Genomic DNA, 15,738 nt, shown 5'->3' on the forward strand with positions numbered 1-15,738 from the left:
GCAATAACATGGCAAGTGATGCTGGGATTGGGCAGACTGCTCCTGGACAGTTATTTATAAGGCTAGTCTTGGCTATTAAGAGTGAACCCAGTGGTTGTCTTGTCTGAAAAGAAGTAATGCGTGTTTCTGAAATCATAGAGTTAATAGGAGCAAGAGGTCATTTAGTTCAGTCCCCTGCTCCTTCTTAGCATGATGCTTGGAGAGGTGGATAGCATGAGGTGACTTACACAGATGAGCCAAGGTTACATGCTACAACCAAAAGCCCTTCCACTGTGTAATGTTCAAGTAGTGCTTTTTTTTAAAAAAAAATAGTGCCAACTTTTCTTTGAAAGAGGGTTGTCTGCAATCATGTTTGCAAGCAATCTTTTTTTCAAATCTGTAAGCACTAGCTGCTGCTTATGCTTAAGCCCAAGCCTGTGTTGGATTGTGGCTTGTATCTATGAAAAGCTTAGAATTGGTTGGGAATGGAAGAACTTCCATAGCCTGTACACTTTCTTATCAATAGTCCCTGTTATATATGCCATTCACAAAGCCAGTCCTTCCAACAATAAAGGGCACACTCTTGAAAATATTACAGACTCATGATCTTCAATTACAAATTTTACATCATTTTTAAAACTTGTAGTTTATTGCACACAGTTTATTTTAAACTGCAGACTACAAACCATCATAAAGTACATTTAGCTGCTGAAAGTATCAAATCAAGATCTGCATACATTTCTATTATGCAATTAATAATGTTTCCAGCCGGGTTTTGCCAGCTAAGTCCTTTGTGGACCTAATTTATTCTTTTAAAGTGAAATATAATAGCTTGTCATACAGCTGTAGTGGTTTCTTATGATTAAGTCTTTTGCCTCTGAACCTTTCTTTCAAGTCTAAAGCTAAATGACAGCAGATCAAATTTATTATAATTGATAGAGAGAATAAGCTAGAGTAGATCTCACGCTTTTTTCTTTTTTAAAATAGATTCCCTCCCCCAAAAAGCTACAGTACAATGAAGACTTATGAACAACTCTGTGGTTTCTGAATTTGGAGGGGTTATTCATAAACTTGTCAAATATGCTATTGGTAATTCAATGCTTTTTAAAAGTGTGCCCACTCCTGAAAATGGAATGCACTTTACTCACTGTTTTGGCACCTCCGTTTACAAAGCTGTGTTCCTGTGTGATTTTCATTGTTTCTTAGAACACGTGCAAGTCGCTCATCATTCCAAGTACTGTGCAAAGGGGGAACTTCTATATCACTACTCACCCCCCACTACTAGATTTCCAAATGTATTTAGAAATTTCCATTGTCCCTACAATGGAATACACCAATTCTCCCTTCCCATATCACTCAGAAGTGTGAGATGTCCATGCACCAACTTTTCATTGATTCTTTGACTGTGCAGAGCAGCTGCATACCTGAGTAACATATTCAAAGTGAGCTAGTTATTTAGTTATGTATTTTTAGAAAATATATATATTCTGCATTTTACAGTAAAAACAATTGCAGCAGTAGTGTTCAGGACAGCTTACATCATATAAAAACAAAATGACATAATTGTGAAGAAAAAAGGAAATGATAGCAACAGATGAAAATCAATTAAAATATTGGAGTTGGCCATTAAAACCTAACCAGGCAAATTAAAAAGTATGTCAGATTTTAAAAGGTCTGAACTATGTAAAACATAAATATTGAGAGGGCTAAATCAACCTCCCTAAGGAAGGGTGTACCACAATTTGGGTGCAGCCAGGAAGAAGGCTTTCTCATGCATTCCAACCAATCTAGCAACAGCCATAGCTGAGATGCAGAAAAGACCTCTGTCTCGGATCTCGGGGAGCTGGTAGAATGGTACAGGAGGAGACAGTCCTTTTAGGGCTTTAAAAGGCAATCACCAGCACTTTGAAGTGGCTTGGAAATGAACTAGTAACCAGTACAATGGAGGATATGTACTCCAATATAGTTGGCTTGTTACGTGCAGAACCTACTGACATAGGATTGTCAGCAACCCTCTTCTATGTAACATTTTTTTGAAAACAAAATCCCTTGGAAGTGAAAAACTGATAAACTTCTATATTAAATTTATTAAAATTGGTACAGTAGGCGGGGCCAGACCAAATTGCTTCCCAGTATGTGTCTGTCCTGTAGGCTGGCCCATGTTTGCCATACAGCACAAACGTTCCTAGTTTGTAAACTCGGACCATGGCGACCTGGGGACTGAATCCATCTGATCTCTCTATTTCTGGCAGAGTTTTTGATTGGGGATGAGGGTTGGGGAGAGAAACTCCCCATTACCCCTTTTTACCCAAAGGGGACAGGACAGTCAGTGTACACTTAATTCGCAAGTTTGGGGAATGCAAACAGTGGTTGTCTCTGCCTCTTAAAACATTTCATTTGGTGCTTGTATTCCATTTGTTCTCAGAAAGCACATGTGGGAATGACCCACCACCATGTTAGTTGTCATGGATGAAAATCAGCACACTCATTTTGTAAAAGATGACCAACAGTTTTCTGTTCTCTTAGTGGAACTTGTAGTTAAAGGTACCTATTAGTGCTTTCCCCCCAATTGCTTCACACATCTAGAAGGGTGTTTCAAATACTAATCAGAATTGTCCTTGATATCCAGTTGAAATTATATATTTTATTAGGGAGCAATTTGAGAAAACAGAGGTTCCTCTATTCATAAGTAGTTAGCTATAAAATGCCTGTGATTACAGGGTTAAAAAAAATCCTTGAATGCTAAATGATACCTGAATTTTTATCTGGTCTATTAAGAGATGTCCATCAGAATTATAGGTGTCAAAGCTTTGCCCATGAAAATGGCTATCTTATAACTGATAAACGGTTCAATTGAAAGAATAACAGCATCGCACACTAAAGCTGTAATTTTCATTTTAAAATCAATAATTGAAATAAGAGTGTTTTTATATATGGAGGGCTGGATAATCAAGCAGGGGGGAAATCCCATCTCGGTTGGTTAAGGTTTATTATTAAATGTGGAAAAATCACTGCATTATTTTAATTCAGCTCTGCCCATTTTCCAGAAGTGCTGCACTTATTGCATTAATCTTCAGAGCGAAGTTTTTACGACCGATTGCCTGCAGACTATGAGAAGTTTCTCCATCCATTAACCACAGGGAAACGGGCCCTGCTGGGTAGGAAAATATTTGTTACATCTTATCAGGATGACACATAATCTAACAACAATTACAGCAGGCCCATATTTTGTACTATTTCAGTTTCAGTGTGAAAAATAGTTCTAATATTAAACCTGGAGAGGGTGGGAGCTATAGGAACAAGTTGAATATTATAAGCTCAGCAGATGTGATTTTCCCCCAGGTTGTGGGTCTCGACATTATTGGGATCCTGCCCTAAGCAAGTGAGTATACATAAATCCAGCATAGGTACCCCCTATGCAAATGACACAAGGTGCACCAGGAAAGAAGCTTGCAAGATGATTACATCCATATCCATAAGAAATGCTGGATTGTGTGTCCCCCACGCTTTTCTTAATGGAAAAGCTCTTTTAGGCAATTTAGGTAAGTCTCATTCTCCCAAAGGTTAAGAATGTATGAAACTCTCCCACCTACCAACACCGCCCTCCTCACATCATAAAAGTAGAGGGGGGGAACCCTTTTTTTTGCCCACTGCTGGTATGCAGCTTCCTACATGCTTGACTGGACGCACACACATTCACACATTTCATTCAGTTTTCTCTCTCCCTTTCTCACATATCGCCAGTCTCCTTTTTCCCTTTCCTGTACTTATAGAAGCCTGGAATTCCATGCCTCAGCATGGAGAAAGAGACGTTACTGGTCCTTAGAGGAACCCATGGCAGGGGAAGGGGGCCACACCACGCAAAAGGACCTGTCTGACATCCCAGCACCATCCACTCAGATCAGAGATAACTGGGAATTCTTCCAGAGGAGGAACCCATCCCTGTTTTTAGCTGTGTATACTGTTTTATACTGTATGCTTTTATCTGTACACTGCCCTGAGATCTTAATGATATAGGGCGGGATATAAATGTTTTCAATAAATTTAAATAGAGGAACTCAAGGAGGTTCTACAATTTAAACGCAGAACTTCCACAGACAGGAGGCTCCTCATCCCTGCTATATACCATCAGCAGAAAGAAGGGAGGAGGGCAGTAAAGGCAACTTCTTTACCTCAGCACTAGCATGGAAATCTGTAGGACCTTGAGAGGGGGATGGGGTTTAGTGGAATACTAATGCACCAAATACTTCATATGTTGCCATAGATAGATGGGGCCTTCAGCAGAGCCTAGTCAGATTCTGCTTACTGAGCTGAAGCGCACGTGCGCACGCGCGCACACACACACACACAGGGGGCTGCCTAGATGCTCTGAAAGTCTCATGGGTGTGCGGTGGCACTACATCAGTTGTACGACGCAGCAGCCACTTCACAACCATTGTGGGGCTTTCCCACAAAGCTCCGAGTTAAAAAAAAAAGTCAGGGACTTACCCTGACTTTGGGTCTACCTAGATGGCACAGGGTTGCTGCTGTATTTAAAGAAATCCCACATTTCTCTGCTGCAGGGTGGCAGCGGCTAATCCTGATGCAGAGAAAGCCCGGGGTTTCCGCCAGCCATTCAACCCACTGGGCCCAGGCAGATGGTGTCCAATCAGGGGTCGACATGCGCCTGGGAATGCCTCTGCCACAATGCCAGGGCGAGGTTAGATAGCGGATGTGCCATATTTACCTCGCTCCAGCAAAAATGTCAGCGTAAGTTCCTCATGTTTTAAACTCTCAGCTTCGCGGAAAAGTCCCACAATGGCTGCTGTGTTGTATAGCCGATGTAGTGCCACCATACACCCACCATGGGGCTTTCAGAGTGTCTAGGCATCCTCTTCTTTACCAGTGCCATCTAGGCAGCCCCAGGGAGGGCAAGGACTAAGTGCGTCGGTCTCTCTCTCTCTCTCGGATAAGCCTTAGGAAAGCTAAGAGTGCAGAAAACTAAGGGGTTTGGGATTGATCTCCATCTCTAACAAAATCTGGGATCTAAAGAGGGGAATGCTTGTGGGGAGGAGCTACATGACTCTGGAGCTTCTGTGTGTGCTTCAACGGTTCCTACTACTGAAGAAAACAAGTAGCTGCTTAAATTAAACAGCAACTTGTCTTTTTAGCAACAGGAATTGCTGTGCTAAAATTTATTTATTTATTTATTTCATTTCATTTCTATACCGCCCAATAGCCGAAGCTGTCTGCTTCGGCTGTTAACAATCTCTGCAGGTATAATCATCTCTTACTGGTGTGTGTTACTTTGCATTCTAGCCAAAGGACCGACCCTTCTGCTGCACTAATTGGATGCAGGGATGGTGGGGGCAGTTAGATTCCTCCCCAGGCAAGGAAGGCTTGTCTCATTGTGAGAATGTTTGCTCAATGCAGACAAATACTGGTTGGGACAGCATTGGGATTTGTTCATAGCATCAGTGTCTGGAATCTAATTTAAAAGCATAGGACAGTGTAAGAGGTCACCAGTAGGCTGTTTACTGCTTTCGAGGTTAGCCCCTCTCAATGTCTTTTAGCAATACAGTAACATGGTCTTCATCAACTTCAGTGGAACAACAGGGTGCCCAGGACTATCAACGCTACTTTACTGTTCAGCCATCTTAAGATGCAAACCATACCTCAGTACATCAGGTTCTGATGTTTTTCAGTGTCACCTTATGAGGATGATGGATTTTTGTCATTATTCACAGCTCAAATGCCCAAGCCAGTTAGAAAAACAGGTGTAATGAACACCACAAGCAAGGGATAGATAACGTTATCGTTAATTAGATATTCAGTCTGAGTCTGAAGTAATAACATTTCCTTATCTTGTTCATCCTCAGAGGGTGTGTGTGTGTTGTGTTCCCATTTTACAGACAGAAAGCTGATGCTGCTAGACAGATAGTTGTGGAAAGTTACCCAATAACCTGCAACTGAGTGCTGCTTCTGATATTATACTTCCTGCTCAACTTTTGAAAATATATTTTAGGATGTGGCTGCAAAAAAAGCAAATGCTATTTTGGGCTGCATTAATAGAAGTATAGCTTCTGAATCGTGCGAGGTACTGGATAATGATAATAATAATAATAATAATAATAATAATAATAATAATAATAATAATAATAATAATAGATTTATTTATTTGTTACCTGCTGCTCCCTCTGGATCGAGGCGGGGTACAACACAAATGAAAACACCATAAAATACATATAACTAATTAAAACATTTAAAACTAATACATTATTAAAAGCAGCACATTATTAAAAAGGCATCTTAAAATTCAACGGGGTAGGTCTGCCAGAAGAGATCTATTTGGCACTGGTTAGGCCTCATCTTGAGTATTGTATCCAGTTCTGGGCACCACAGTTCAAGAAGGATTTGTGAACCGCCCAGAGAGCTTCGGCTATTGGGCAGTATAAAAATGTAATAAATAAATAAATAAAGGATGCAGACAAGCTGGAGCGTATTTTAGGATGCTTTTAGGGTGTTTTTTAGGAAGTTTTAACAATGGATACTCTGTTTTTAATCAGTATTTTATGTATTTTATGTATTTTTATACTTACTATTGTTCCCCGCCTCGGTCAGGATGGAGAGTTGGGTAAGAAATATTATTATTATTATTATTATTATTATTATTATTATTATTATTATTATTATTCAGAGGAGGGCAATGAAGATGATCAGGGGTCTGGAAACAAAGCCCTATCAGGAGAGACTGAAACAACTGGGTATGTTTAGCCTTGAGAAGAGAAGGCTGAGGGGAGACATTCTAGCACTCTTCAAATACTTGAAAGGTTCGCTTGGGGGATGGTGGGTTCGGAAGTTTGGGAGGAAGTGAGGGGAAAGGAGGGAGGGTATAAGAGATAGGGGGCTATGGAAAAATATCAAGGGTCATGTGTGAGGTTGGCATTTGGGGGTGGGTGGGATGGAGAAAATATGGGGGCTGTGAAAAGCAAGGTGAATGGAGAATGCAGGGTGGGAATTTGGGAGCTGATGTGGAGGACTGTGAAGGTGTGGTTTGGAGGATAAGAGGTAGGTTCTTTGTGGGACTGGAGAGTGGGGGCTTAGGAGAGAATCAGGAATATTGGGGGAAATGTTGTCTATTTAAAATTGTTTCTAGCTTTTTCTATTTTTTGTGTTAAAAAAATTAGACTGTTTTTATTACATAGAAATTTTCAGCTCACTTTGCTACCCATTTCCAAAAAAGGCAGAAAACGTCTGGATTGGCTCTCAGCTAGCCTATTACCCTTTCAAAACTAAGTATAATGCATTTCCACTACAAAAGCTAGGAGATAATAAGTTATACTACAACAGTTAGTAACCCACAAAGACTGTCTTAGCCTAGCTCTCCCGTAATATCTATGCTAGTCTTCTTTCCTTGGAGGCTTTTAGAAATGACCAAACAAGTTGCTATTTAAAGGCTTAAGGTTGACTGATCCTAAACCATTTTCATGTTACAGCAACAGGAGATTTTTTTTTTAAAAAAAAGTTGAACTTCCTTTTTCACCATTATAATCGGCAAATTCTAGAATAGTGGTTATGTTAGACCAAATCAAAAAGGAATCATGACACTTTAAAGCAGTGGTTCTCAACCTGGGGCACTCCAGATGTGTTGGACTGCATCTCCCAGAATGCCCCAGCCAGCTGGCTGGGGCATTCTGGGAGTTGTAGTCCAACACATCTGGAGCGCCCCAGGTTGAGAAAGGCTGCTTTAAAGCCTAATTCACTGTGGCATAGTTTTTGGAGGACTAGAACCTGCTTTACTCTTCTTCTTTTAAGATTAGCATTTATTTATTTTAAACAAGTATTTTAGTTTAGAAATGTAAGTTAGCAATGATATAAAAACATAAACGTAAACACATGTAGTCTGTTTTACATTATTCAACACAGGTTCCATAAATAGTTTAGAACTGCTCTGCCTACAACAAACACTGTTATACATTTTAATCTCTATTACAGCCACAAAATGATCAAAAATCTGCAAACAGATTAAAAGGAGACACCTTTTTTAGTCAATACGTGTTCATCTTTTAATGTAACCAGTCAATAGGCAAAATATTGCAGCCATAGCTATTTGCAATAGGGAAGGTAAATAGACTATTTATAGTCAGATCTTTGCAGAAATAGAATAGCCTTTACCTCTATGACACATCTCTTCCGAACCCCACTGTCCGCCGTAACCCTGTTATGCTACTGTAACTTAAACTCCCTCTAATACTCGTGTGGCGCAGAGCGGTAAAGCAGCAGTTTCTGCAGCTGAAACTCTCCCCACGGCCTGAGTTCGATCCCAGCGGAAGCTGGTTTCAGGCAGCCGGCTCGGGTCGACTCAGCCTTCCATCCTCCCGAGGTCGGTAAAATGAGTACCCAGTTAGCTGGGGGAAAGGTAATAATGGCCAGGGAAGGCAATGGCAAACCACCCCACTATAAGGCCTGCCAAGAAAACGTCAGCGAAAGCTGGCGTCCCTCCAAGAGTCAGTAATGATTCAGTGCTTGCACGAGAGGTTCCTTTCCTTTTCCAATACTCTGCTAATGTTTCTGAGTCTTGATTGGAAGACTGCAAACAACCCAACCCAAGATAAACGTCATGACTTCTGGATTCAAGACTAATTGGCAAATCTTGACAAGTGAGGTCTGATTTTGAATTAGTGCTCAGCTCATAGTAGAGTATGTAAGCCTGCCAAATACTCAGATTGGCTGATATACTATTTGTCCCACATCATAATTCAGTCATGCTAAAAAAAATCTGGGTGCAGTGAATCTAAAGTGAGTCTCTAGGTTCTGCTTCATGTTGCTGCTTAAAAAACAGATTGACATAGTTTCTCTGTCCCTGCAAGGATATTAACTAGAGAGTCAAGTCTGTGTGTATTCATGTATTTAAAAAGGGAGAATGAAATACTGTAATCAAGCATGCCAAATTCTCTGCAAAAACAGGATTCTGTGATCTATATAAATTATGCAAAGTTAGAAAACATGTATAATTTATTTTACTGTTTTATTGGCTTATATCTGATTTGGGGGTGGGGTAAAGAACTATATGCAATTGTAGCCTCACCACCCTGCCCATGGAAATCCTCAGTCACCCTTCTGCCATCTGAGATCTAAGAAGATGCTACCAACATCATTTCAAAGCATATCTTTGCAGCCATAACTGCTAGAAACTTGCCTTTAAATAAAATGGAAGCTGAATTTTTTTTTAGGAAACTCGATTGTACTTCATTCTGCACTCCTCTGTAATTGCAGCAGGCATATGCCCTCAGTAGAAGCAGAGTGGAAGAAGAGGAAATTCTAATATAACAGCTCTTTAAACATCTAATAAATTATATTTAATCATTTAAAGGCCATTGCATGGGTTTATCCTTATTCCATAGAGCTGATAGAAAGCTTAACTAGGGTTTGCAAACTGTAGCAAGTTCTTCATTTGGTAGTATACACAATTATTTCTCTTTTACTTTTAAAGTAAGAATGACTCCTTGTCAGTTGTGCTTTTATAAAAGCAGTGTGTGTGTGTGTGTGTGTGATCTACCCCCCCCCGGGCCCCCCCCCACACACTTCTTCTCTCTATTCTTAATATAGAACTATGAGTGACTATAAAAGAGAAGACAGATATTCTATGGATGGCTATCATCACTCCCAGGGAGGTTGATAGTAGTGGTTAAAGCTAAATGTAGATCTGCACATATCTTCATTTAGCAGTTGTAGCACCTAATAAGTGGAACACTACTTTAATGCTCCAGTGCAAAGAATTGTCACAACCTCTTAGATTTCCAGAATAATTGTGTAATTTGCTTGCTTGAATTCTAAATGAAGATTTATGGAACTTGGAATAATACATATATTATGTATTATAATAATTATTATTATAATACTTGGAATAATACATATATACATGCTGCACTGAAAATAAAGTAGAATTTTTGAGGAAGACATACAGTGGACATACTGGAAGGTGGACATGTTAGGTGCACCATTTTTCCTGACTTTTACTGGGCTGATTCCTCTCAGTACTGCATGTTTCAGAAGTATGCTCTTGGGGAATAAAACAAAGCTCATGGCCAACTTTCCTCTGACTTTGTGCTTTCTTGCCCTTTTCCCAGTTAATTTGAATAACAAAAGCACCACAGATCTTTCTACATGCTAGTCAGGTGGATATATATATAGTTCCCCCCATAATAATCTGGGGATATAAGCATGTGATTTTCCCATCACAGATACTGTATGTAAATGTCTCCACAAGATCTCAGTACTTCACAGCTGCACTAGAGACAGCTGAAGATTCAAAATATATTAATGTAACCCTGGCTGCGTCAGCTGATGAAAACAGGTTGATGTGTCAAAGGGAACAATGCAGACCTTTGGCTAAGAGCTCTAACAATATAGAATAGAATATATTGCCAACGTGGAAACTGACAATGTCATTCTGGGTCCATATCAGAAGAGTAACCGTATTAGCCTGTTGCAGCAAAATAAAAAATAAAAGGAATTCTTTGGTACATTAAAGTTTAACCAATGGGTTGAGGCTTGAACTTTACAGTGTACTTTTTTGATCCATTACAAAGATGGAGGTACTATGGAAGCCCAGCCAAGAGTATGATCCAACTAAAGTTACATACTTTAAGACTGCAATCCGATGCAATGTGGCAGTGAACTCAATGGCACTGACTTCTACATAAACATAGAATTGGATCCTGATTTACGCTGGATCAACTGTGCTTGTGGAAGTAGACTTCCCTGCCCCATCCTTCCTGATGCAGCCCCTCCAGCTCCATGAAAATGCTTACACAGAGAATGGTGGGGGGTCTCCCAAAATCGGTCAGATAAGCAGAACTCATCTTTCTCTCACAGAAGGTCCCTTTTACAGAAGGCAGATTCTGGATCAAACCCACATAAGTTTGTGCTTTCAGTCTGCTCTGTTTTAATAGGAGACAGCTAAGAATGTACTTCGCTCTCCTCATTGAAATCAATGGGAGTTTGATGTGCATAATACTGGCTAAATTGTACTTCTCTTAACAGATTAAGAAAAAAGTTATGGAAACATGAAGAATGCATTTCAAGAGTAGAGATAAATGCAGATATATCTGCATTTGTAGTATCAAAGCAAATTAAAGTACTACTGTTTGTTGCCTATGAAGTTCTGGGGAATGAAGCTGCAAAGGGTTACCTTGGAATTGGCCCTTAACTTTTGCAATAACATTTTGCAAGAGATGACACAAGAAGGAACCAAAAATATGCAGAGGCTGATAAGACACTCTTTTCATAGAGCACTCTTGGGCCTCCATGAAACAGGAAAACTGAAAAGGAGAAAAAGGGATGACAACAGTGGCTAGATTATGCTCAAAATCCAATGCCACACGTTGGGTAGCTGTGCTTTTTCAGTGAGGTGAAAGCCCACCTCGAATCACTGTTAGCAATTGCTTCTCAGCACAGAAGAAAAACAAAGTTTCCAAAGTTGGCTGTTCTTGTGGGGTGGAAGGCGGGAGATCGTCACTCCTTCAGCATGAGAGCATCATCGCTCTGAGGTGGCATGAACATAACAGGAAGTTTCAACCCAGAGGTCCACTTGCGTGCACGCACACACACACACACACACGTCCACACACCCCTCACACAATCTATATTGATGGCGCTGTCGCTCCCAGCAGCCGCCATCACCTCCAGCTTCACTTTTTGATTAATGCTCTTCCAAACTTTCCTTGGCTCCCTGCACTCCCACTTTCTGTCACACTTCTCATTATGAATGTATCTTTGCATCGAGGGAAGCGGGAGGAAAAATTGTTCTTTCAGGGTGACAGCTGAGCGAGGGCTATATTATTAAAGGTACCAATCATAGGTGCCCAGCTATCATCGCACGATGAATGCACTTGTCAGGAGACCGAGGCGGCTGGGGGAAGAGAAGGAAGGAGGGAGGGAGAGAAAGAAAGTGGCGGGACAGCCTCGCTCGCTTTCTCTCTCTTCTCGCCGCCCGCCCCCCTCACCCACCATCCCCGCTTCTCTTTCTCCTTTAATGTTGGCCACCTCTGCTCGCCTGAACTTGGACCTTCAGCGGCGACAATTTCTCTGGCCTCGACAGCACGATTAATTTCTCCTGCCCTCCGCAGGGCCTGTGAGAGCTGTGGAAGTCCAGCTGGCCTGCTGCTGATAAGATGTACCTTTTGATTTGTTTTGTCTTTGATTGCCTTTTCTGTCACCTACAATGGCTTGCCGCCTAGAGACCTTCACATTGCCTGACTGACGGATCTATTTATCTATAGGCCTCTCCCAGCTTCTCCCGCCTGGTTTCCCCCACCGCACTTCCCCCGTTCTAAACCTCCACCTCCCTTCTTTCCTTCTCTCGCCCCCCACCCCTCCCACTCAAACCACCACCTTGTACCACTGAAGTCCTAGCCTAATAGAAGCCGTGAAGGCTCATCCACCATAAAATACATCTGCCATCCTCCTTCTCTCCAAGATAAAAGCCTGTCAGTGTTACTTTCCAATTCCAGGCAGCTTGATTAATGGTGAAAAGCCATTGCAAGATCGACTTCTGGTTTTTACAAGCGCTGTCAGCTGGCCCAGGGTTATGCGAAACACACACTCATACAAAACAAAACAAAATGAGAAAAGGTTGGGTGGGGAGGATGGAAGAGGCGGACGGTGGGGGTAGGGGGCTGGGGGGAAAGAAATGTAACCAAATCATATGAGGTTCAAGACTAAATAAAATAGAAGCCCAGAGAGCCATCAAATGGCTGTCACCCGGGTGCAGAAATATGTTCGCTGGCTCATTGTACCAAGGCAAATTATGCCAATAATAAATCATTGTTGAAGGAAGATGGTTGATAAATTTCAAAAGGGGGTGGCATTCAGTGTGGGGGTACTGGGACACCTGCTACTGGGCTTGGTATGGGGGGAGATTATTAGTCTGTCATTCACATACACATACACACACACAATGCTATGAGGAGATAGAGGCAGCGGGCCTAGAATTAACAAGTACAGAAAGAGGGAAATGGGAACAAGAAAAACAACTACTTAAAATTGTAATGCAGGTGTGGACATAGTAGTAACAAGAATGGGTTTGGAGGAATGTGTCACAGCATTCTATGGCCCAGAATGTTTGATTTTGAAGAAACTGGGCCAAGAATGTTGGCCCAATGGAATATCTTTTGTGATGTTCATTCTCCGGAATGGATACAAAGACTGCAACACTCTAGAGCAAACAGCATTCCTATCTACAGTGCTTTCATGTTATGCTACGCTAAGAGATTAAATAAATGTAAGTGATGCCAAGAAACAGTGGTGGCCCTCCAGCTGTTTTAGCCTACAATTCCCATCACTCCCAGCCAGCATAGCCAATGATGAGGGACAATGGGAGTTGTTGGTCAAAACATTTGGAGGGCCACAAGTTGCCCATGCTTGCACTGGACAACTCCACCTGTCAGGGAATGTGAAGTCCCATAAGGTGATTTTGTTGTGGCCGTCAATATAAGAATGTAAGAAGAGCCCTTCAGAAGCAGACTAACGGCTCCATCTAGTAGAGCATCCTGTTTACAGCCTTGCTTAACCAGTTGATTCTGAGAAGCCCCTTTTCCACAAGGCGCAAAAGCAAATGCCCTTTCCCACTGTTGCCCACTAACAGCTGGTATTCTGCCCCTGAACTTGGAGGTTCTATTTAGTTATCATGCTTAAAAAAGCCATTGATGGATCAATCCACCCTTAATTTGGATAATCCCATTTTGAAGCTATTTTATGTCAGTGACTATCACCATAATGTTTGAGAGCAAAACCCATCACTGTGCTTTGTGTAAAAAAACATAGTCTTCCCTGAATTTACTGCCCATCAAGTTCATTGGCTGATCTAGGGTTCTAGTAATACGAGAGAGGAAAAAACATTGGTTGACTTCGTCAATACCATTTGTAATTTTGTAGAAGTGTATCATCATCTTCTCTCTCTTTATCTAAAGAGCCTCCAGACACTTTCACCTCGTTGCATAGGAAAGGTATTTTAGCAGCACCCTGCTAAAGTGCCTCCCTGTTCACTTTTGTTGCCTTTTCTGTACTTTTTTTTGGGGGGGGCAGCTCTCCAATATCCTTTAGGAGACACAGTGACCAAAACTGTTCACAATCTTCCAAATGTAGCCAGACCATAGATTTACAACACAAAGAAATTATGATAATGGCCACTGGATTAGCAATTCCTTCCTAATAAACTCTAGAATAGAATTTGCCTTTGTTTATACCCTGGTCACTCTCACCTAGTCTACAGCAGTCTTCTCTGTGGTTTTTAGTCTCCTCACATGAGCACTCTCTGCCAAGCTGATTCACCTCTCATATTCTGATTCACATGACACCCTCTTACTCAAATCCTAGCTTCCTGTCTGCTCTGGCCTAAATACATTGGCTGCATATCCATGTTCAGGATCTCATGCTTATCTTTAAAGTCCCCCATTGCCTTGACCCCCTTACCTTTCTACTAATATATTCAGAATGATACATCCCTTCCCATGATCTTCACCCCTCCAGCCCCAACACCTCCAATAGTCAAGAGGTCTTCTACTTCCTCAGTAAAGAGGCCTTTTCTCCTTTGCTCACCACATGCTTGGAACTGCGCTCTAGAACAGTCATATGATGCCACCTCAAATCCATCCTCAAAAGTCACCTTCTCTACGAAGCCTTGGGAACAAAGTCCTAGTTCTCATGTCCTGCTGCAAAGAAGGCTACGTCCAGACAGAAAGTAATCAAAAGACTTGTGTAACTATTCTTCTAGTTCTTCTTTTTTCCTTAATGTTTCCCCCCCGCCGCCCGCCGCCCCCCCCGCCCCCCCCCCCCCCGCTAACAAAAAAGATGGAAGAAGCAGTGGGAAAGCATAGGAGAGCTGCAAATGGAAGGCGACCTTCTCTGGACCCCTCGTAAAATTCTGTGAATGAGACAGAGTTATTATACAGTAAAAGTATTGTCTGGAACCAGCCTAAACATCTATAACTAATAAAGAGCCTGTTTGGTGTAGGGGTTAATGTATTGGACTGGGACTCGAGAGATCCAGGCTCTTGTTCCCTCTCAGTCATGAAACTCACTTTGCGCCTGTCACTGACTCTCAGCCTAACCTACCTCACAGGGTTGTTGTGAGGATAAAATGGAGAGGATGAGAACTCTGTAAGCCGCTTTGGGCTCCTTGCAGGAGGAATAAAGGTGGGCTGTAAATCTAATAGAAGAAAATAATAATAGTAGTAATAATAATAATAATAATAATAATAATAATAATAATGCAATAGCATTTATTTCCTTGTATACCACTGCCTCAACACTCTCATTTCCCCAGTTGTTTCCTTTCTGTCGAATTTTAGGTTTAGGACAGGGACCTTTCCTTTCGTAGTCTGCAAATTGCCATACACCCTGATGGCATAATAATGGCTATTTCCACCACCCACAGGGTCAACATTTTCCAACCACAGCCCCAAGACTCCTTTCTTTAGGATTCTTCTCTCAAACCCCTCCACACATTACATGCCAGAAATGCATGCCATCTCCCCACCTGTCCCAGCAAATATCCTGACAGTTTTGAGAAGTTACCATGCGTACCAATGCACACACAGAAAGCTTCTATACGCAATATACCCTTAGTGGGCAGGGTGCCTCCTCATGTGTAGGAACGATGCACATGGATAACCTCTTCTCACAGACATTCATCAGGGGAGGGAAGAAGAGGGCTGCTGTTCAGGTAGTGAGTGAGGCTAGACTACATGCTGTCCCACAAATCTTTCCATGTGTAAA

The sequence above is a fragment of the Elgaria multicarinata genome, chromosome 3, assembly GCF_023053635.1.
Source record: "Elgaria multicarinata webbii isolate HBS135686 ecotype San Diego chromosome 3, rElgMul1.1.pri, whole genome shotgun sequence".
Classification (NCBI taxonomy): Eukaryota; Metazoa; Chordata; class Lepidosauria; order Squamata; family Anguidae; genus Elgaria; species Elgaria multicarinata.